The sequence below is a fragment of the Anastrepha ludens genome, chromosome 5, assembly GCF_028408465.1.
Source record: "Anastrepha ludens isolate Willacy chromosome 5, idAnaLude1.1, whole genome shotgun sequence".
Taxonomy (NCBI): Eukaryota; Metazoa; Arthropoda; class Insecta; order Diptera; family Tephritidae; genus Anastrepha; species Anastrepha ludens.
Genome location: NC_071501.1, coordinates 66668988 through 66684767, shown reverse-complemented (window position 1 = coordinate 66684767; position 15780 = coordinate 66668988).

Genomic DNA, 15780 nt, shown 5'->3' with positions numbered 1-15780 from the left:
CCGCAAAATGACAAACAGTTGATGTTTGCCATGCGCTGTGGTAATACGACATCTATGTGTGTGTGTATGTATGTATGCTTAGTTTTAAGCGTATATGAGCAAATATTACTGTTCCTGCAATAGTTAGTTGATTTATATGCGCCGCACAAAACCATAAAAGGCGAGCGAAATGGATGCAGCATTTTATGTATAAATGAATGAATAAAGCAAACATATTGTACATTTTATAAAAACACGCGTACCCTGCAGTCAAACCTACCAAATAGTTCTAAGCCATTAGTCTAAGCCACCAGTTTTCTTTCAGCTAAGATCCACTGTTGACGCCGAAATAGCAAGTGAGGCTATTAATTCGGACAGTTGGAGCTTCCGGTTTTATGATATACTGCGCTATTATAACACTGAACATAAAGAACGTTTCCAACTCAGCAAATTGGACGCTAATTCTTTTGTCAGTGAGTGGTCTTGGAGTGCTTTTGTACCTGCCTCGGATTACCCAGAGCTATTTTGGTGACTTGAATACAGCACAGACGAATCTCAGAAATACACGGGGACCGATGGTGTCTCAGTTTTACTTTTTGGAAATCAATTTCTTCAAAATGGAGCTGCCCATGAATGCGACACTGGTGGGATACGCAGACGATATTGCGCTGTTTATAACGGGCAAACATGCCATTTATGTTGAACTAACGTTGAAAGATCCGATCGTGAGGATTGAACGATGGTTCTACAATGCCAAAATCCAGCTAGCAGCGCAAAAAACAGAAGCCGTTTGTTGAGCCGAAGAAGAAGAGCAAGAGTTTGACGATAAGCGTCGGAGGTCTGAACATCCAGTCTAAACCGTCTATACAGTACGTAGGGGTTATAAAGGGTGTTTTTTAGAGGTTAGGTGCTCAAGTTGGCACTACTTTTTTCGTAGATGGTCTTTTTGACAGCTGTCACTTGATTTATGCTCAGTTTGGCTTGCCATTTCATAATGAATAGACTTACACCTGAACAACGTTTGCAACGTTCGGTGAATGGGCCAAAAACGAGATGGCCACCGATCCCGATTTTCACAAGAAAATTTTGTTCAGCGATGAAGCTCACTTTTGGTTGAATGGGTATTAGGGTGGTCCAAAAATGCATGGGAAAAAATTTATATTAAAATTTTTATGCTGCCGCCCCCCATAATGGTAAAGAATGAAAAATAAAAAGACCCGTATTTTTTTTTTTTTTAATCAGACCATATTTAATGGTGCCGCCGGGGCTTTGAAATATCCCATGTATTTTGCATGGGAAAAAAATACTTTTTCGTAGATTTCATGTAAAAACCTGGAAAATGAATATATTTTAACCGGGTACCTCAGTTTCTCTTCATAATTGGTCAGGGAATAACAACCAATTATGAAATAATTAATTTCTTCTTCTTAGATTTTCGTTTTATGGGGGCTTTTTGGGGTTCTATAAAAAATAGTTAATACAAAAAAAATTAATTATTTCATAATTGGTTGTTATTCCCTGACCAATTATGAAGAGAAACTGAGTTATCCGGTTAAAATATATTCATTTTCCAGGTTTTTACATGAAATCTACGAAAAAGTATTTTTTTCCCATGCAAAATACATGGGATATTTCAAAGCCCCGGCGGCACCATTAAATATGGTCTGATTAAAAAAAAAAAAAAATACGGGTCTTTTTATTTTTCATTCTTTACTATTTTGGGGGGCGGTAGCATACAAATTTTTTTTGGACCACCCTAATGGGTATGTCAATAAGCAAAATTGTCGCATTTGGAGTGAACATAATCCACAAGCCACTGCTGAGACGCCGTTACATCCTCAAAAAGTCACTGTTCAATGTGCTCTATGGGCAGAGGGAATCATTGGTCCATATTTTTTTAAAAATGAAGCCGGCCATAATGTTACAGTCAATGGAGAGCGCTATAGAGCCATGATTAATGACTTTTTCGTGCCTGAATTGGACGATGTTGATGTGGACGACCTTTGGTTCCAACAAGACGGCGCTACATGCCATACAGCCAACGCAACAATCGATTTATTGAAGGAAACTTTTGGTGAGTGCATTATCTCGCGCCGTGGACCTGTAGCGTGGCCTCCAAGATCGTGCGATATAACACCGCTGGACTATTTCTTGTGGGGTCATGTGAAGTCGCTTGTCTACGCAGATAAGCCCGAGACGGTTGACGTATTGGAAGAGAATATTCGGCGCGTTATTGCTGACATACGGCCCCAATTGCTGCAAAAAGTGGTCGAAAATTGGGCCTCTCGGCTGGAATTTATTCGAGCCAGCCGCGGCGGCCACTTGCCCGAAATCATTTTTAAAACATAATGGCAAACCCTTATCTTTATAATAAAGCTAAATTCTTGGCCATAACATTAAATTATATACGTTTTATTTCATCTTGAAAACCTAACCTCTAAAAAAAAACACCCTATAATAGACTCGCACATAACCTTCAGAGAGTACGCGTTGAAAGTCAGCACGGAAGGGGTCGGAGATACAATTGCTCTAACATGGTTGCTGCCGAACATTGTGAGAGCCCAAGGCGCAAGGAGGCGGCTTGTATGTACTGGTTGAGCGCTTTGCGAGCAGCCTGTGATTACGGGACAGTATCGGAGAATATATTTAGTATGCGTAATTGTGGGAAAAGCCTACTGGATATGCGAGCATGTGAACTTAACCGTCTGCATCTAAGGTAAGGTGTAAAACCAACAAGAGAACAAAACAAAAAGTTGGAAAGGTGAATTGCGTCACTTAACGAATGGATGTGAAGAAAAGATCTTGCTCCCAATGGCCGCTGGACACAGGAACTCATCCCTAGCCTTGCTACGTGGTTACGACGGAGACACGCGGAAGTGCATTACTTCCTCTCTCAGATGATGAGCGGACACAGCTGCTTCCAGTAGGAGTTTGAGGACACGCGACACATACTCTTCTACTGTCCAAGGTTCGCAAGAGAAGGGGAGGAGTTAGCCATGATGCTCGGAAGACAACGAAGTGAGACAAATTTAACTGACAGCATGTTAAATTCAAAATATTACTGAGAAGCCACATGTGAGTTTACCAAGAAAGTGTTGTGTACGCTACGCAAGCACGACGAAGAAAGGCGAACAATAGAGCTGTTTTGGCAGCGGCAGCAGAGTTAAACAATATCAGCGCCCTGGGCCGCTTCTGATCATGGAACTTCCCGACAAGTGCTGAATTGAAAATGAAACAGTGCACCAGAGGAGGTGGACTCAGACGTACCGACGACAATAACAGATGCTTGAGCTAACGACTCACGACCATATCATTTGCAGACAAGACGGTAATGCACATGGCATTATCGCATCCGTTCAAAATTCCATCTACTTCATAACGAAAGTAATGGAGACTATCAGCGACCTATAACTCGCATACGTCACAGGCAGAAAGTCTGGGCGTAGGTTTCTTTTTTAGTTGATAGACACAATCACGGCTCCAACCTCGATATACTGCAAATACAGTCCCGGGGTGGAAGTCAGCCATAGAGAGAAGGTATGTTTCAATGGGATCATGCTCTACATATAATTGGTGCGAGGGCCTAAAAATGCTATCAACTGGTAATTTGAACAAGGCAAAGTGCGACGAAATTTCAGTTGTTAGCCACTGCCTCAGCATTATATCATATATGGAATAAGTTCATAATTAGCAGTCATCAGTTGACTGTGTCTAACAACATTTAATTTATATAAACTCATCTCAAGCATACCTATCATTTGAGAGCGCTATTTTGTAACTGGTACAGTTCTAGTCAGCCCCGAACTAATGTGACTTCCCATTGCATACCAGTTCATGAACTAGAATGTTTGCAGGGCGCGTACGTGCATGTTCACATACATATGTATACATGCATATAATAATCTCTTATGTAAGTAGTTATGTAATATTGCCCATGTTATGCACGCACGTACAATTTAATAGCCACAAGCAAATTATATAATGGTGTAATAGCGTCCTTTCAAAAGCCATTCGAATTAGGCTCAGTGTTGCCACTCTGATTAAGTTCTAACAAAAATGTGTAGATTTTTTTTAAATTTCAAACATCAACTGAAATAAAAAAAATACCAGAATAAGGTAACTTGATATAAAATAAATGATCATGTCAACCTCTTTTAGCTGGCGAAAAATATTAAAAACAACTGTCACAGAATTGATTCTAACTTAACCACTCGGCTTTGGATTGGTTAAATCTACCTTTGATAAATCATTGACTGTACTTAAAACCTTGAAAGAGACTTTTGAAAAAACAAAAAAAAAACGACACCACTGCTCTTAGTTGTTCACACACATGGGCATAGTCACAGAAATATACGCGAGAGCTGGAGAAAACTATTAGGAACCATTTGATATTATAAAATATTTCAAACATTACTGTTAGCTGTAACGTGTTTCCTCAACTGAATCGCTTATGTAAAATCTTTCATCAAAGCCACCTCGAAAATCGCGCCAGTATTTACTTTCTCTCTAACTGATATAAAAAGACAAAGTCAACGAAGAAGTTTTTCTTTTCTTTTTTACGAAATGTAAAAGCAATAGAAATGTCGGTATCGGTAATTACGCCTGCAGGTCGTTGTGAGCTATAAGCTCAATCGTCAGTTACATTCCCCTGCTGTTCGTCTTGCTGCATTTGATCTATACGAAGTTCCAATATAATTCGTGATGCAAAACCTTGCACCGCCCTCCAATTTTTTTCCAACTCAAGCATTTGTAGGACCAGATTATAGGGTATTGGGACTACACCAGTTTTGTTTGCTAGGTCATCGCGTTCCTTAGCGAACCTGATGCAATAAAAGGTTACATGCTCGGCAGTCTCCTCTACGTCCAAGCAGTCATATTTATTTCAAGCCGCACAGAGATGTATAGAGAGAATACCATTAGTTAGGTTTTACAAAAATATTAAATTTAAACTGCTTAGTATTACCATAAAAATCTATAATATTGCTATAATTATTACACAGTCGGACACATCGAATAATAGCTTCATTCATTGAATGATTGATTTTTTTAGTTGAATGAATCAACAACCGATTATTTCTAAGACTATGGGGGCTGAAGAGAATGGTCAACTCATTGCAGTTGAAGTTGCCACTGATAGCATAATAAACAAAAATTAATGACAAATAAATTCTTCTATTAGACTATGACTGTAGGCCTAACAATTTCCGCCTGCCAATATAGTGATCTTTTTGTCCTTTTTCGATTTTTTTGTAATGTACTTCGTAGTATGGATTCAAAATTAACGAACACTATTTGAAGTGACCACTTAATATAAATCGACTTCAATGTCCAAGGCTATTTGAAGTTACTAATGTTTTTTCTAATAGATTTCTGTAATAGAAGCTTCTTCCAACTTTATAGCGATGACAGCGGTGGACATTTACGAGCCCTCCTAATACAACGGGCAATTTTTCTTTCTGCCTGGTATGCAAATATTGTTGGCCGGTCCACTACCACCAAGTTAACAACCAAGTCGTTCTCCACCTGATCTCTCAATTCGGTTGACATAAACCACGAAAAGAGGCCGATGGGTCTTTATTCGCTGACTATGTGTATGGCGACGTAAAGCTCATACAGCTCATTGTTCCATCGCTTGCGTCGCCTACTCGCCTTTGCCAACTTGCAAAGGTCAAAAAATCTTCCGCAGAATCTTTCTTTCAAACACTCCAAGGGACGCCCTGTCAGGCATTGCCATCGTCTAAACTTCTACGCCATACAGGACGGGCATGAGGAGAGCCTTATAAAGTGTTAATTTTGTTCATCGAGAGAGGACTTTACTAGAGAGGACTCAATTGCCTACTTTGTCCAAAGTAGTACTTGGTGGAAAGAGAGATTCTCCGTTGAATTTCAAGGCTGACATTATTTTCAGTGTTAATGCTGGTTTCTAGATAACCGAAGTGTCTTAAAACCTCGAAATCATAACTGTCAACAGTGACGCGGGTGCTGATACGCGAATACGCCTATTTGCTTGAGGTACTTCGTTTGGTCCTCATTCACTACTGGACCGATTCGCTTTGCTGCTGGTCTTTCTACTTCACCGCTTTTCTTGTACTCGGTAATAATATACTCCAACATTGTGTTTAGTTTTTTAACAATTTCGACTATTTCGCGAGTGCTCTTGTCTCCTTGACAGTATTTAATAATCAACTCTTGCATATCTTTTGAGATATGTTTATTTGACATTTTTTGCAAATTTCACTGCTATCAGCTGAAGCAAATGCGACGTGCATATTCGGAAGACAAAGACGAAAGTATATCAATGGTGAGCTATAGAGGATAATTGAAAATGTATCCCATAAACTCATTTTCGCAGTTTCGAGTACTTGCCCTCCACCATAAGAGAGAAGGACACCAGGAAGAAGTCAATAAGGCGAATCAGTATCAATATACGCGTAGAAAGAAGTTTGTCCACAACATTCATTATCTTAATTATAAAATGGAAATTTTTTGATGTAGACTTGCTAGAGACAGTTTTCTCCTCCCCTACTAAATCTTGTAATACAACAACGAGAATATTAAGCAAACGTCGATAGGTCAACGAAACCACTTTCTGAAAGTTATAACTTATTCCTTCGCTTATGAGCAACCCTGGTTCTGACCAACTATTAAAGTACTATATAACTCCAATTACAGCAGTACAAAATTGCTCAGGTACTGTATTACTCACATGTAGGTATGTATGTTTTTATGTAGCATATAACTACCTATTTCAATGCAGCAAAAATAGTAGGCGCGTGACGCGGAAATGTAATGAATTTATCAATTGAACTACCAATAACAACAAAACCTAAAATAGCAGTCCTGTTGGCTTCTGAAATAAATTTTGCGAAATTACATGAACGCGCAGCAATTTAGTTAACAAACATTCGAGCAAACACCACATGGATATGTACAACACAAGGTGTGGCTATTAAGTAAAAAAGCTGATGGTCAAAATTTATTTTTATTTTTCTACTTTAACAAACGCTCCCCCTTTTTTATTCTCTATGGCTATACAGTTTTGACAACTCATACAGGACGCATTTATGAATCGTAGTAGGTCTCCTATCTGGGCACTATCTAATAGGAAGACATGCCAACCTCCAAGCTGTCACCAGAAGCTGTCAGGATATAAAAGAGAAATATACAGACGAACACCTTCTAAGCGGGTGCATGGCTCTGTGTAGAATACTGTTGAGATTGCTGGGTCTCCCTTTTCCCGACAACATTGCGGATGTTGTGAATCTCAAACTAGTTAATATAGTCCACTTTTTAAAGGCCACACAATAGTTCACAGAGGACCATGCAGAGTAAGGATAGGAAGGTTCCGGTGGTATCACAGGGGGCCTCTACCTGGCGTATAGTAGGTTCGTCGAAGGACAGCCACTTCACCTACAGGACGCTTGACGGATGCTTGAGTGCAATAAGAAGAATATTAAGATTTATTCAATGTTAAGAATTTTGTTAGGGAGTTTCTAAAGTGCAATGTCTTCGGTTTTTTTTAACACTTTTATAATATTTTCGTGTTTTTAAGTATAAAAATACTTTTTAAAAAATTTGTCTTTCCTAATTTTATAATTTTGCTACAACATATTGCGAAACTTGACCTTTATTTTTTCATTAATAGCTGAGAATCTGCTCAATCTGTTTTTCGAGTTATATTCAAATACGTACGAAGCAAAATATAGAAAAAAAGCTATTAGCATTACTTTACAATTTGTATTTATTCATTCGAGCTCTTTTGGCTCTAGGGGTAGTACAGTTCTTTCAGGTTATACACTGGTGTCTCATTTCTATTTAAATTATCAAAGGAAAATTGCTTATTAGTATCCCTTTATATGTACTAGGCTTCTAAGCATTGTCTAAGAATTGCTAATAAAAAGGAAAATAAAAAAGAACTTTTTATTAGCTTCTTATTATTCAAAGTGAGAATTTTACAAATTTTTTCGGCAAACCCAAAAAAGGCTCTGACGCGAGCAAAGGCCACGGGCGTACAAAAATGAGAGATATTGCCTTTGAAAACTAATACTACTCTAAACAGCTGGCAGCAGCTGTCGTTTGGGGCAAGCGTGCTTTTTTTTCTATAGCAGCGTCAGTCCCTTTATGCATTAGCTATACCTCGCATGCATAAACATGCTATTTTAATATGCACATACAGACTTTATAACGAATTCAGCGGCGCCTGCTAGCAGTTATTACTCTACAGTGTAGAACAACTCACTAACCAGAAGCTTGATGGCTCGGAGTAGTGCATTTATTTTGTTTCCCTTTCCAACCTGCACATTTCAGTAGCGGGAACTATTTTTTTTTCTCGTCACCTCCTTGTTTGTCGCTCTTGTTGATTACTTGCCGTTGACAGCGTTAGTTGCCCTCAAAAGTCGCACACGTCGCCAGCTCTATCGCCATCGCCATCGGCTCCGCCAACAACCGCTGTCCATTTGACTTGTGCGGTGGATTAATGACCGTTATATTTGGTGTGTTCATGCAAATTTGTTGATTGCTATGTGTAGCCACAAAGTGTGGCAATTTTGTTTTGATACATACTGATGTGCTATGATGGCGAATGCGGCGGTGTGGCGTTACATGTCGACGTGCCTTATACTGGGCTGCGGCTATTATTGTATTTGTGTTTTTCGCGGTTTTGCTCGTTAATTAATTTGTGATTTGCGGTGACCAAAAGGAATTCTAATGCTCGGAAAATTACAAATAAATGTCGGTTTTATTAGTTGCTGTGTTTAGACAGTGAAGGAGAGCTTAAAATATTCACTTTTATTATATTGTAGGTATTTCAATAAGGCCGCCTAGACATGAAATAAATTCGGTTGTGTCTGTGGTGTTAGCGAAATTATTTGTTTTTTTTTTTTTTGGGAAAAGTCTACAGACCAGTAAAGGCAATGTAGTCCATATATTATTATCGAATCCAGAGTTAACTTGCATCAGTATTTACAAATTATAAACTCGGCTGCAAATTTAGCTTCCGATAAGTTCGGCAACTATTGTGAAGGGACTGCTGCTTAGTAACGTAACTTATACATCTTGACAATATGAGCTTTAGTACTAAATGCTGTGCATTAAGTTCCCTATACATGGCAGTAAAATTAAATTTGAAATAATTTTGCAAATTTGTAATGATTCCGGGAAGCTTGAACTAAATAGTATTGGAACTACAGGTTATACCCAAGAATGATAGAAAGAAGTTTGCGCCCATCAAGAGTGCGTGACGTCACGTTTTTCCAAGTTGTGGAGTATTGCCAACCATTTGCTCTTCGCAATAAATTTAGTGCTTTTTCATACCGAAAGTTTTGAAGTTTCGTGTTTGCCACTTTTTTTTAATTTAAAGCTACTGAAACTTTAAGTTAAAAAAAACTGTATTATTATACAAAAGAAGGTTAAAAAATGCCACTCTGAGAAGATTTTAGTGCTAATGAAAATTATTTGGGTCTTATAAAATTTGATATTTTGAAAGTGTGAGTTTAATTGGTTGCTCCTTTTAAGGTTATGCAAGAATATTAAATGCCCCTCTCTCAACTCTTCTTAAGATTGAAAACCTTTTTACACATTTTAAAAGGCGTTTGAATTTTAAATGCGAATTAAAACCATAGAGGTGTAATCATTTCTTCCGGTCCTTAATTCTCAATGGGACATAGAGCATCAAGAGGGGTATTCATAGTAAAAATTAACAAAAAAATACTGGAGAAACCACAATGACATTTTTACAAAAAGAGTACCTTATATTGTTACATAACCTCAAATATATCAAAAAAGTCGTTCTCTTAACAAAAGAGTTTCTCTTAACAAAAAACTCATCAATTAAATTGTACATAACTATAAACCATTTATTTAAAAAAACACACAATTTAAACATAATTTGTCACGCATTCAAATTTCTTGAAGTAATTAAACAAATATTCGTTTCAATTAATATTTTAGTTTATTTAAATAGGCATTTTAGTGCATTTTTATATCCAAAGAGATTTGACTGCCGAAAGCAGAAGAACACCAACAACACCGGCAATCGCGGGCAATGCCACCAGAACTTAAAAAAAAAAGTAAATCGTGATAAAACTGAGTGAATTATTTAAATAATTATTAAAAAATGTATATTTTACAAAGTTATAAAAATTACATTTTAATTAGAACAGGCCAGAAAAATGTCATGAAGAAAGAACTAAAACTCCGAGACTAAATAACAAAAAAAAATGCTAAATCAAGTTACGAAAATGGTAATCTGGCCATACTGGAGCTACAATGACTTAAGGGGGTAGTATGGTTAATTCGGTGTAAAACAAGCATATTTTTCGAAATTTTTTTTGTCGACACAGTTGATTTATTCAAAATTATAAATTACTTCATTATAAAGTCATATTTAAAGTTGTGTGAAATTTTCATTGATTTTTATGAAGAAATGAGTTGGTGGCAGCGAATCTTCGCGGACGTCTCATAAAAAAGTTTTATTGCGGTGTCCCTCAGAACTCATTACTGGATCAACTAAAATCAAAAAACCAAATTGATTTCATCAGCTAATAAAGTTTCGCAGGTAACAACGTCGAATTTTTTTTTTTTTTTTTTTTTTTTTAAATTTTTTAAAGCGCTTTGAAGTCAAAACACCGATTTTTCATAAAAAAAACTTGAAAACTTTGTTGTTTTAAAATATGACAAAATTTAAAAAAAAAAAACTCGACGTCATTACCTCGTGAATAAAGTAAAGAAACAAAAAAACCAAATTTGAAAAGAATCGGTGCAGTAGATATGAATCTACAGTGGACACCGGCCGTAAAAAAGGCAAGTGTGAGAAAAACGCGTTTAAAGATTTGTGAAGATTTTTACAGCGTGAAATCCGGTTGGAGAGGTAGATACTTAATCCTTTGTGTCTTTGTCAATTTTACTCTAATGCACTTCAAACTTTCACACAATAATCTTAAGATGTTATAGAATAATTTAAAAAAAAAAAAAAAAAAATGAAAAAAAAAATACCATACTACCCCCTTAACTCGTTGCCAAATTCGCTGAGAGCAAAGTAACGGAACCACGATAGGCGCCATCTCATTATTCTCTCTATCGTGGGTTATACCATGCAACAAAATATACCCAAGAGAGCACGCTAAAAAGAACTTTATGAATATATTTCTAATTTCTTCACATCCATTTATCAATAAAATGGGAAAAGAACCAACAAAAAAACTCGAAATATTACTACAATAAGTTTTTTTTATTATAGTCTCATACATTTACAATATTTCTTAATTTGTTTACATTTATAACTATTCTTCTTAATATATACTCCGTTGAAAAGTTATAGAACCACTACATATTAACAAGTCTTTTACTACTCATTTATTTATTTTTTAATTGAAACAATTCACAAAAAATTATGATTCATTTTACAACAAATATAATAGAAAGCAAGATTTGTGAAAGTTCTACAAAATTTCAAATAATTTAATCCAAACGAATAAAAGATTTGGGTACCCTTTGTAGCCTATTAAATTTTACTAATATATAATCAAGTAAAAGATTGCATTGACTCAAAATTCTCGTTGGCTTTCACTGGCAGTGCTGCGTGCCTACGTCGAATTTTTATCATACAAATCTTGTTCAAAGTTTACAATTTTAATTGATCTGCCATTTTTTGTGGAATGAACCATATTTTTTAAAATTTATTTTGTATATTATTGAATTTTTAATTTATTTTTTTTTTTATTAAAATGCAACAGAAAAGTTGTCAAAATGGATGCAAATATCACGTAACTATTATGTTGCGGCCGTCGTAGCCGAATGGGTTGGTGTGTGATTACCATTCGGAATTCACAGAGAGAACGTTGGTTCGAATCTCGGTGAAACACCAAAATTAAGAATAACATTTTTCTAATAGCGGTCGCCCTTCGGCAGGCAATGGCAACCCTCCGAGTGTATTTCTGCCATGAAAAAGCTCCTCATAAAAATATCTGCCGTTCGGAGTCGGCTTGAAACTGTAGGTCCCTCTATTTGTGGAACAACATCAAGACGCACACCACAAATAGGAAGAGGAGCACGGCCGAACACCTAACAGAAGTGTACGCGCCAATTATTTATTTTATTTTTTTATTGCTCTGTGAAATCGTATTCTAGGGATTAAAATAAGAAACTTTGCCGAAGGAACCATACCTCTAAAACGAATTCTGATGTCCCCCAACTTGGGTAATTCTAGTTAGTTAGTTCTATTGGCTCATGGTGCTCTGCGACCTCTTATGTGACCTATTGTACGTGACTGCAAGGCTATAACTGAATACTTCTAATAAATTTGAACACATCCTAGGGCTTTTTGTTTCATATAACTACTGGATTCAGTATTACACCGGTTGGTTGAAAGTTCTAGTCCATGGAATTTTGATGTAGCGGCTGATTTCGCTGGGCGGTCCGCCTGCTCGTTACCGCTACGACCTTTACGTTCTGGTATCCAGCTTGATTCCCAAAAAGTATTCTTAAGCCTTAATAACCTTAATAACTTAGTACTGAAGCTTATTGAGGAAGTTGGACTCAATTAATACTCTGAATCTAAAATAATCTGAATCTGAATGCGCATAACCTTGGTACAATATATGATTCCGCGGAGAGGCTCGTTTTGAATCTGTTGTTTTTTTTTTTTCAACATTTATTCTAATACTTTCAGCTTTTACTACTTTGCCCCTATTTATTTTTTTTTTTTTTTTGTAATTTAATAGTACGATTTTATTTTGAGCCCTAAAGGTTCGGAAAAGTTAAACCCACATTGTATCTGACATAGTTCGAAGAAGTTAAAGAAACCACTTTAGTTTTGTCTTCATTTATTTCTAAGCCCTTATTTAATATTGCTCTTTCTATGTTTTCGTAGGCTTCTTTTAAATGATGCCAAAATGTCTATATCGTCCGCGTAAGCCAGCAATTGAACCGATGTAAATGAAATGATGGTTACGCCAGAATCCCAGATAACCTTTTCAAGGGCCATATTAAAGAGAAGACTGGAGAGTCCACCTTCTTGCCGAAGCCCGTTCAGGGTGGCGAACTCTCGTGACAGGTCGTTTTGAACTCTTACGACGTTCCTTAAATTGTGCATAGTCGTTAGCTTATTGGAACAACTGAACTCGGCCATCGCTGAGAAGAGCTGGTTTCGAATTAAACTGTCGTAAGCTGATTTGAAATCTATGAAAAGATGATACGTCGACATGTCGTATTCACGAGACTCTTTCAACATCTGTCTTAGTACGAAAATTTGGTCGATCGATGAGCTTCCTTCATTAAATCTGGTCTGGTAGCTACCAATTATGCGCTTAGCATGTGGATTAAGTCTAGCGTTTAAAATATATGATAACAATTTTTAGATGTTGTTCAAAAAAGCAATTTTAACTGAAGAACTGTGGATGTTAGATTCAATACTCGTAATATTCATATTAAGGGGTTAATCGAAATATGTTACCCACCTTTCGAGATTTTTTTTTCCGTTAGGACCGCATCTTCTTCGTCTTCTTCATCTCGTGCCTTCGATGCCTTCGATCTGTTGCGCGTTTAAAAACTTTGTGTATTATGGCAGTTGAAGTCTGATTCTAGTTGCTTAAATTTTTCCTTTTTAATAATTGTTTTTGCAATGCAATTTTTTTTTTTTCAAAAGTCGTAATCGTCGAAATTATTGGCATTTGGAGAAGTAATGTGGTAAAATAAAATTTTTCAACAAAACTCCAAGAGTTGCTCTATGTTAGATTGTATATTTCTTGATTTTTTTTCGGGTTGGGTACAATATAATTTTGGTTCAAAATTCTGTATTTAAAATTGTGTATTCAATATTCTGTGTTCAAAAATCTGTAATGCAAAATTCTGTAATGTTAAAATTCTGTATTGCGGGACACTGTAATTTTAAATTTTGTAAATCATAATTATGTATTGTCAAAATTCTGCATTGCAAAATTCTGTATTGAAAAATCGGAAGAGCATATGGATAAATAAAAAAGTGCGCACTTTTTTATTTTTCCATATGCTCTTCCGATTTTTCAATATAGAGTTTTGCAAAACAAAATACTGCCAATACATGACTTGTCTTGACCCATATGGTTTCCTATATTATCAAAAGAGATTTACATAAAGCAAATGTATGTATTAATAGCTTCAGAAACAATGTGAATGAAATTCGAGCAACCGTGCTAAAAAATATTGTAGAATAATTGCAATATTTTCTGTATACTTCGTTCAAATACCTAACTGTTTTAATCAATTCACATTCTTTCATTGTACGTTTTTTGTTGTAAAATTTATAGAAACACAATACAACAACGACAGAACCAAATCCAGCGGTCTTTTGTTTTTGCTTCTCGTTTACAGCCGGTCAAATAAGTTTACAAAGAGAGTTTCGATTAGTTCTATTGATAGTGGCTGGCCAACGTGCATGAATCAAGTTTGGGGAAATTACAAATTTAAAGAAATAATAAAAGTTTTTGTATAAATAAATATTGACTGTGTTTTATATGGCGAAAGTCTCTTTTGTTAAGTCTAATAAAAGTAAAGATATGCTCTGTGTTGACGGATATTTTTTTTATTTGGAACGGTCTACAAAAAAAACATATAACTGGGCCTGTTCTAAAAGAATACAAAAGAAATGTCGTTCGCGTCTTGTTACAACACTTATTGAAAATGTGCATACGATTACGAAGTATTCAAAGGATCACTCCCATGAACCGTTTCCAGATGGGGTCAATGTCGTAAAAGCTAATAATTTGGTGAAAAAGTTGGCGAAATCAAGCTTGCTGACTACTAGCCAAATAATCCAGAAATCTGTTGTTGAGACCGTTTCCGTCAGCCGTGACTATTTACCCCAAAAAGTGTTCAAAAGAAAAAAAATAACAGGATAAAAAGAGCGAAAGTAGGACTTCGTGAACCAAATTCGATAGAAGAAATAGATATTCCATTAAGTTTGTATGTTTTGGAAAATTAACTTTTTATTTTGTCAGAAAAATATTTCCACAATGAATGTATGATTATATGTGGTACTAAATCATCATTGCAATTGCTTGATGAAAGCGACTGTTCGATGTGGTGCCTACATTTATGCGGCAAATAATACCTCTCGTATTCTGCATTATGAGCAGAAAATCACTTACCAGCTATGAGACATTTTTCATTGAGCTCATTGAATTTGCTCGAGGATATGGCATACAATTAAATCCAAAACGAATCTTTAGTGACTTTGAGATCGGTATTAAAAAATATTTTCCCGATACGAGATTGCAAGGATGCTTCTTTCATTTTAGTCAAATAATTTGGCGTAAAATACAAAAAGAAAGGTATATTGTGTAATATATTGATATACTGAATAATTTCATCCCAACTACCATAAAGTACTGAATATTTATTGTAATTTTTTTTGTTTGCAGATTGGTTCAGAAATATGGAAATGATTCATATTTTTCCTTACATATTAGAATGTTAAAAGCTCTGGCTTCTTTGCCTCACGACGAAGTCTCTGAGTACTATAATCAATTTTATAGTACTCTTGAAGACGAAGATACAAAACAGTTTTGCTCGAGGTTTGAAAGAAATTACATAGCTCGAGACAACTCCCAGCCAAAATACCCACCAAAATTTTGGTCAGTGTACGATGAGTCCAATATCGCTTTCCCCAGAACGCAAAACAGTATTGAGGCTTGGCATCGTCGGCTAAAAGCTATTGTTAAGAAACGAAACTTAGGGTTGTACAAACTAATTAATGATCTAAAAGGCGAGCTGGTTTGTGCGAAAGCATAACTAGCTAAAATTCAAAATGGTCACAAAATTAGTCAA